General features: G+C 39.8%; 1 pseudogene across 1 annotated transcript; it reads left to right on the top strand.

Annotated features, from left to right (window-relative positions):
- Window positions 1-208: 208 nt before the first annotated feature.
- LOC309811164 (ubiquitin-conjugating enzyme E2 E1-like) lies at window positions 209-7,233 on the top strand (annotated as a pseudogene). Its single transcript has 2 exons — window positions 209-290; window positions 6,374-7,233. The product of its transcript is annotated as a ubiquitin-conjugating enzyme E2 E1-like (transcript).
- The last annotated feature ends 1,748 nt before the right edge of the window (window positions 7,234-8,981 follow it).

Raw genomic sequence — 8,981 nt, 5'->3', positions numbered from 1 at the left:
AAATACAGTGTTAACAACTGTATTCCCCTCAGCCTGGGGGAATGAGTAAAGAATTTGGAAGGGAAATGGAAGGGAAATGATGCTGAAAGGTTAACATAAATCAGACCAGTTAAGGGAGCGGTAAGGAGAAAGGTGGCTGTGTGGTAAAGGAAAGAGGCTAGAAACTGCAGGAAAACACAGGCAGTGGGGTGTTGCTGGAGCATAAACTATGACGCTCGCCTCTCTCTTGCTTTGCTCTCAACAGGTCAGATTGGCAAGTAGGGTGACTATCCGTCCTGGTCTGCGGCAAGGTGAGACTTCCAAGGTTAAAATGGGACAGTCTCGGCACATCAGGAACATCGGGCTCCCTATCTTTGTGTGGGTATCTGCCAGCTGAATCATCTGCCTGTTTTTTCTTTTGTTTGTTTGTTTGTTTGGTTTTGTTTTCTAAGTAACAGAAGAATATGTTAAAGATGGGATATGGAAGAGAAAGAAAGGGGAGGTATGATTTTTGTGGCTTGGAAGAAGACACCCTCCATGAAGGATGTGGTTATGCTATGGAGGACTGCTTTCCAGCTCAGGACAAAGGCAGGGACCACGGAGAAGAGGCTGTGCCCTGCACTTGTGAGAATGAAGGGTAATGGCAGATTGCTGGGGTAGAGTCCTTGAAGTGCCTAGTCTGGAGATAGAATGCTGGAAACTGATGGAAGAAATGGAACAGAGGACAAACTTATTGGAATGTCTTTAAAAATGTGTGGTTTCTGTCATCAGTTCATTCGCCATGATATAGATGGTTATCAATAGTTACATTCATCAAGATCTAAAATTTCTACCATTTTCAGATATTTATCAGTCACATTGAGGGTCATTGAAGTGATGTTAGATAATTTCCTCTAAAAGTTGTGTTCTATTAATCCATACAAATATCAGTGTCTACTGCATGCTTTTTATTAATCTTGGGGCCAGATAGCAATTAAACACTCAGAACCTAAGAACATTTTATAATATAGCACTTCATGTAATTCTGTGAGACACTGAACACATTTACCTCTTTTCTTTTGGGCCTTTAAATCAGAACAGTGCTGTGCAATAGAAGTATAATGTGAGTCATATGTGTCACTTAAAATTTTCTAGTCATCAAATTAAAAAGTAAAAAGAAGCCAGTGAAATTAACCTTGACACATTTTATCCAACATATCCAAAATATCATAATTTAAAAACATTAGCAATATAAAAATTATTAATGAGATATATTACATTCCTTGGCTTTGGACTAAGTCTTCAAAATGTTGTATGTATTTTTCACTTACAGCACATCTTTCATCAGCCATATTTTATCTATATGTAGATATCATAAAACTTACAGTTGAAAAAGCAAATTCATATACCCAACTTGTCACAAACATACTTAAAAGTTTTAAAAGTTTTCCAATGACTGAATTGAGTGTCAATTTTAAATTTGAAGTCAATTGAGTTAATTAAAATGAAATGAAATTTAAAAAAAGAACCCTTCATTCCTCAGTCACATTAGCCACATTTCAAGGGCTTATTAGCCACATATGGTTAGTGGCTGAAGATTAGAAAACAGAGAAGTAGAAAATATTTAGTAAATGAATTAGAAAGCGGGTACATTTTATTATTCTCCTTTGTCATGCTTTTTTTTTTTTCTCTTTAGCTGTTTACAACTATAAAAGCCAAAAGACTCTCTCCATCTTTTTTTGTAGGCATTATTTCCATATACGTCCTGTAGATGGCAGCACTTTCTTCCTGAAACTGTAAGAGGGAGGAGTTGCTAGGACTTGTCACTCAGATTCTGGCGTTTTCCATAGAGTCAATTCTTTGGAAAATTTTTTGGTGGCATAGGTTAGAATCTTTTCAGTTCTATTGTCATTCTGTATAGATGGCTGCTGATTAGAAACAGTCTCAGCCTCTAATCTAGAAAATTGCACATTCCTCAATTTGGGGTAAAAGAAAAGCAGCTCTAAGGTGAGAGAAGAAAGAGATGCAATTAAAGGACTCCTATCAAAACGCTTTCATTTGCTCAAATCCATATTTTGGAAATGGTGATTCCAAGTGCTGCTTAATAAAACTTTTCTAAGCACATGAGAGGTAGATTTTGTTTTAAAGACTGTGGCAATGTTAATCTGTTTTTTTCATTTTCCAGGCAACTTTGTAAGTGAATGTTTTAGAATGCATACAGTTTCCTGTTTCTTTTCTATGTAAGACATCCACATCCATTATTAAAACAACTGAACAGGGCTTCCCTGGTGGCGCAGTGGTTGGGAGTCTGCCTGCTGAGGCAGGGGACACGGGTTCATGCCCCAGTCTGGGAAGATCCCACATGCCGCAGAGCGGCTGGGCCTGTGAGCCATGGCCACTGAGCCTGCGTGTCTGGAGCCTGTTCTCCGCAACGGGAGAGGCCACAACAGTGAGAGGCCCGCGTACCACAAAAAACCCCCACAAACAAACAAAAAAACAACTGAACAAATAACATGTAGCTAAAGTTATATATATATGTTTAAAGTTGATGGATTAACATTTTAGCGTCCCTCCCCTCCCCTTCATTTTGTGTTTGTGATAGAAGAACATGAGATAAGAGGGGTACCAGCAATAGGCATTGGAGGGATTCAAGTTGAGTTTCTAAGGACCGATGTGCATTTTTTTAAAACATCTTTATTAGAGTATAATTGCTTTACAATGGTGTGTTAGTTTCTGCTTTATAACAAAGTGAATCAGTTATACATATACATATATCCCCATATCTCTTCCCTCTTGTGTCTGCCTCCCTCCCACCCTCCCTATCCCACCCCTCTAGGTGGTCACAAACCACCGAGCTGATCTCCCTGTGCTATGTGGCTGCTTCCCACTAGCTATCTATTTTACGTTTGGTAGTGTATATATGTCCATGCCACTCTCTCACTTCGTCCCAGATTACCCTTCCCCCTCCTCGTGTCCTTAAGTCCATTCTCTATGTCTGCGTCCTTATTCCTGTCTTGCCCCTAGGTTCTTCAGAACCATTTTTTTTTAGATTCCATATATATGTGTTAGCATACGGTATTTGTTTTTCTCTTTCTGACTTACTTCACTCTGTATGACAGTCTTTAGGTCCCTCCACCTCACTACAAATAACTCGATTTCATTTCTTTTTATGGCTGAATAATATTCCATGTATATATATGCCACATCTTCTTTATCCATTCATCTGTCGATGGACATTTAGGTTTGTTCCATGTCCTGGCTATTGTAAATAGAGCTGCAATGAACATTGTGGTACATGACTCTTTTTGAATTATGGTTTTCTCAGGGTATATGCCCAGTAGTGGAATTGCTGGGTTGTATGGTAGTTCTATTTTTAGTTATAGAAGGAACCTCCATACAGTTCTCCATAGTGACTGTATCAATTTACATGCCCACCAGCAGTGTGAGAGGGTTCCCTTTTCTCCACACCCTCTCCAGCATTTATTGTTCATAGATTTTTTGATGATGGCCATTCTGACCGGTGTGAGGGGATACCTCATTGTTGTTTTGATTTGCATTTCTCTAGTGATTAGTGATGTTGAACATTCTTTCATGTGTTTGTTGGCAACCTGTATATCTTCTTTGGAGAAATGTCTATTTAGGTCTTCTGCCCATTTTTGGATTGGATTGTTTGTTTTTCTGATATGGAGCTGCATGGGCTGCTTGTATATTTTGGAGATTAATCCTTTGTCAGTTGCTTCATTTGCAAATATTTTCTCCCATTTTCAGGGTTGTCTTTTTGTCTTGTTTATGGTTTCCTTTGCTATGTAAACGGTTTTAAGTTTCATTAGGTCCCATTTGTTTATTTTTGTTTTTATTTCCATTTCTCTAGGAGGTGGGTCAAAAAGGGTCTTGCTGTGATTTATGTCATAGAGTGTTCTGCCTATGTTTTCCTCTAAGAGTTTGATAGTGTCTGGCCTTATATTTAGGTCTTTAATCCTTTTTGAGTTTATTTTTGTGTATGGTGTTAGGGAGTATTCTTATTTCATTCTTTTACATGTCCCTGTCCAGTTTTCCCAGCACCACTTATTGAAGAGGCTGTCTTTTCTCCATTGTATATTCTTGCCTCCTTTATCAAAGATAAGGTGACCATATGTGTGTGGGTTTATCTCTGGGCTTTCTATCCTGTTCCATTGATCTATATTTCTGTTTTTGTGCCAGTACCCCATGTGCATTTTTGTATAGCTCGTGAGGACCCCTGGTACAAAACCCCATCAAATTGTGGTGTGTTTTCTTGATACTCTTTGAGTGGCATTTTAAAATCACAGCCTCTCTTTTCTGTAATTATCACTCAGTCTGTCTCCCAAATAGAATCTCAAGGTGCTGGTTGAATTCTAATCATGATTTTGCTTATTTTAGTTTTATAGGTAGAATATTCATAGTGTAACTAGTATAATAAGTCTAATACCAATGCTTTTGACTCAGAATGTTTACAGTTTTCTTAATGTACTCTTTACTTCTTAAGTTCTAGGATAGTCTGTGAAATGGTAGAGGAGAAGGTTTGAGGAGAGAAAGAGACAATTTTATTTAGGACAGGTACACGTCAGAAGCTGTACAAGATTCTTTTGCATGTGTTTGCTTTTATTACCTCTTCTAATCTAAATAGCAGTTTTTTTATAGCTAAAGAAACTAGACTTGGAGAAGTACTATACCTGTCATTTAGCAAATTTCTAGGTATATTTCAGAAAACCTACCCCAAATATTTTTGTTTCTTATCTTTTTAGAAGAGACCACATATAAGGACTTTCTATATGAAGACATCTGAGGAATTAAAACATGGTGTCATTTCTATAATTTCTTGCCCCATATATTTCTGGTTGTCTTTCTACTATTGCATTTCTTCTATTCTGTCTGCTTCCTTAAGCAGTTTTTTTGTTTGTTTTGTTTTCTTTTTCAAAATATAATATTTACCCAAAGTTCAGCACTTGGCTTCTTTTCCTTTCTCCTTCTTCAATTATCACGTCCGATCCCATGGCTTCAACTATCTTCCTATGTATGTTAATTTCCAAATTTGTGACTTCATTCTTTCTGTTAGTCTGAACAGGATAATTGCTGAACAAATAACATCATAAATCTCAGTGGCTTATTTCTCTCTCACACACAAATTCTAATGCAAATATTCTGCACCTGCTTTCCCGATGGCTCCCCACCAAGTGGTGACTCAGGGATCAGCTCCATCCAACTTACCCTATTTTATGTCTTGGAGCCCTTTAGCAGTCTGGCGATGCCTATGGGCCTCCTCTAAGAATAGTGTTTGTAAATGTGGAAAAGAAAAAAAAAGCTAGTAACCAAAATTCAAAGTTAATTACAGAATAGTGACAGGTAAATATATTTCAAGATATCTGCATCAAGTGTAATGTGATATGAAATATCTGTGATTTCTATGGGAGACAAAGGCACATTTTGCTAACACCGTTGTAACCACTGACCACATTCATAAATACAGGGAATGCTAAGGTCCAGTTAAAATTCGTGAAAATACATTTCCCCCATCCAAACTCACAGGACTCCCTGAATGGCTTAGATTTAAGGTTCTAGTGGCTCCACAATTACCAAAGACTTCTTGGAGTCCTTTACTAGATCTTATGCATTCAGTTGACTGACAAAGACCTTGTAGGTTAATATGAGACAATTGGGGGCCAAACCAGGAAGGGACATACACCACCTGCAGTCAGAGTTTATGGGCTAGAACAAGTTGTAGTGTCTTTCTGAGGAAGAGGGCTAGGAACTGTGTTTCAGCTGTGTGTGCAGGAAGGAGGTAAGATGTGGAGAGCATGGAGCAATAATTGCTTCAAGCAAGAATTATCAATGGATGCTAAAACTAAGAAGGAAAAATATGATGAGAAACAGAATATTCTTTATAGCTTTGTAGTACTGCCACACAAGATACTTTTTAATTGGGAAGGGAAAATATTAACTTTATGGAGAGGAAGAGATCTAGCCAGACACGACCTTATCCAAGTGATCAAGGGTGATGTCATCAGTAATGAAGCAAACTGGCACAGGTGATGCACAAAGCAGGAACAACATCATTTCTGTGATGTTCCTGCCCAAAATGCACAACCTGAATTTAGTCAAAGGAAACATCCGAAAAACCCAGGGCTGTCCCCAGACCACTTGAGAGAAAATTCACAGCCCTCGCCCCCTGGGCCCAGCGTCCCAGGTCCGGAGGGGACCGGGCTTCCCGGGGTCCCCCGAGTGCTGCTCGAGCCCCTCTCCCTGGTGGTGTCCAGGGGGCGGGGAGCCCACGTGGGTGGGACGGGGCCGGTGTGGGAGGGGCGGGGCGGGGAGGAGCGGGGTGTGCCCCCGTGTGTGGCTGGGGGAAGCCACTGCCTGTTTAGTACTTGCTATCGCTGCACTTCCACTTCTCTCCCAGCGAGAGAAAGACTCGAGTGGCCAGGCCCAGCCGCAGCAAAGCAGCCAGACACGAAGAGAGGGGCTGTTTGCCGGGTGGGGGTGGGGGGTTGCTCTGCGGATGAAAATTCGAGGGCCAGCACCAGCTCCTCTGCATTTTCGTCCTCCAACCAGCAAACCGAGAAACAAACACCCCCAAGAAGAAGGAGAGTAAAGTCAGCATGAGCAAAAACTCCAAACCCCTCTCCACGAGCGCCAAGAGGATTCAGAAGCAGCTGGTGGACATCACTTTAGACCCTCCACCCAACTGCAGTGCTGGTCCCGAAGGCGATAGCATCTATGAATGGAGATCAACCATCCTACGGCCTCCAGGGTCCGTGTATGAGGGTGGTGTATTCTTCTTTGATATCACTTTTACCCCAGAATATCCCTTCAAGCCTCCAAAGGTTGCATTTCAGACAAGAATCTATCACTTGTAGTATTAAGTCAAGGAGTTATTTGCTTGGACATATTGAAAGATAACTGGAGTCCAGCACTAACCATATCTAAAGTCCTTCTTTCTATCTGCTCACTTCTTACAGACTGTAATCCTGCTGACCCCTTGGTGGGAAGTATTGCCACTCAGTATATGACCAACAGAGCAGAACATGACAGCTTGGCCAGACAGTGGACCAAGGGGTACGCTACATAAATTGGAGTTTTACAATACTTTACATTATTTGTCTGTCACAGAGAGAGCTGCTTATGATTTTGATGGGGTAGGGGAGGGTGGGAGTTGGTAAAGAGTAGGGTATTTCTATAACAGATATTATTCAGTCTTATTTCCTAAGATTTTGTTGTAACTTAAGGTATCTTGCTACAATAGACAGAATTGGCAATAGCAACGTTTAAAACTGTCATTAGTTCTGCAATATTAACTGAAATGCAGTACAGAGAAGAATAGACATTTGGGTTCAGTTGCTTGTAGTCTGTAATGTGAAACAGCTTAATTTGTACAGGTTACACACATGGCCATTTATGTCAAGTCCTTGCAAGACTATACAGTTTTTTGTTTTAAAAAATTGGAATTTGTTTTCCCTTCTTGGAAGGGAACATTGATATTTAACAGCTTTTAGAGACTGTCATCTCATATATATAAAATGGACACATGGCTATACGACACCGTATAGGAAATGAGTAGTTACGTATTTTATTTTATATGCCAATCTACTTTCTTATGAAAAGATAGAGGTTTGCATCAGAACTTGTGAAAACCTGTAGTAAAATACCTCAAGCTGTTAACTGTAAGACATGGAATAGGAGTTGTTCAGTGGATTGGTTCTATGCTGAGGACTACTGAAGTCTGCATTTGTTACTGTGCTAATAAACAATATTAAAACAAAACAAAACAAAAAAAGGAAAACCCAGATTGAGAGATAGTCTACAAAGTAGCTGGCTGGAACTCTTCAAAATTGTCAAGATCGTGAACTGTTCCAGGTTAAAAGAGGCTAAAGAGACATGACAACTAATGCAAGGTTGATTTTGCATTGGATATTGAATCAGAAAGTGGGCATTTGTAAAACAATTGGTAAAATCTGAATAAGGTCTATAGGTTAGACAACAGTAATGTATCTGTATGAACTTACTGATTTTTATCAGAGTTCTGTGGTTAAGTAAAATAAAATAACCTGTTTTGAGGACGTACATCCTGATGTTGGCAACTTACTCTCAAATATCTCAGGAAAAAAGAATAAATAGGTAGATAGATAAGTAGGTAGATAGAATGATAGTAAGAATGATAGAATGAAAAAGTAAGTGTGATAAATTGTTAACATTTGGGGAATCTAGGTAAAACATGTGTGGGAATATTTTGTACTATTTTTGCAAAATTTCATTTAAAATCTGAAACTATTTCAAAATAAAAATATTGTTAAGCCTCTTTTTTTAAAATAGATCTTTATTGGAGTATAATTGCTTCACGATACTGTGTTAGTTTCTGTTGCACAACAAAGAGAATCAGCCACATGCATACACATGTCCCCACATCCCCTCCCTCTTGAGCCTCCCTTCCACCCTCCCTATCCCACACCTCTAGATCATAACAAAGCACCAAGCTGATCTCCCTGTGCTATGCCGCTGCTTCCCACCAGTCAACTATTTTACATTCGGTAGTGTATATATGTCAATGCTACTCTCACTTCGCCCCAGCTTCACCATCCCACTCCATGTCCTCAAGTCCATTTTCTATGTCTACCTCTTTATTCCTGCCCTGCAACTAGGTTCATCAGTACCATTTTTTTTTTAAAGATTCCATATATATGCGTTAGCGTATGGTATTTGTTTTCTCTTTCTAGCTTACTTCACTCTGTATGACAGACTCTATGTCCATCCACCTCACTACAAATAAGTCAATTTCATTTCTTTTTATGGCTAATGTTCCATTGTATATATGTGCCACATCTTCTTTTTTTTTTTTTTGCGGTATGCGGGCCTCTCACTGTTGTGGCCTCTCCCGTTGCGGAGCACAGGCTCGGGACGCGCAGGCTCAGCGGCCATGGTTCATGGGCCCAGCCCCTCCGCAGCATGTGGGAACTTCCCAGACAGGGGCACAAACCCGTGTCCCCTGCATCGGCAGGCGGACTCTCAACCAC

The sequence above is a fragment of the Mesoplodon mirus genome (assembly GCF_964341445.2).
Source record: "Mesoplodon mirus genome assembly, chromosome: 10".
Lineage (NCBI taxonomy): Eukaryota > Metazoa > Chordata > Mammalia > Artiodactyla > Ziphiidae > Mesoplodon > Mesoplodon mirus.
Note: the sequence above shows the minus strand (reverse complement) of the source record. Positions and strands in the feature narration are given on the sequence as shown.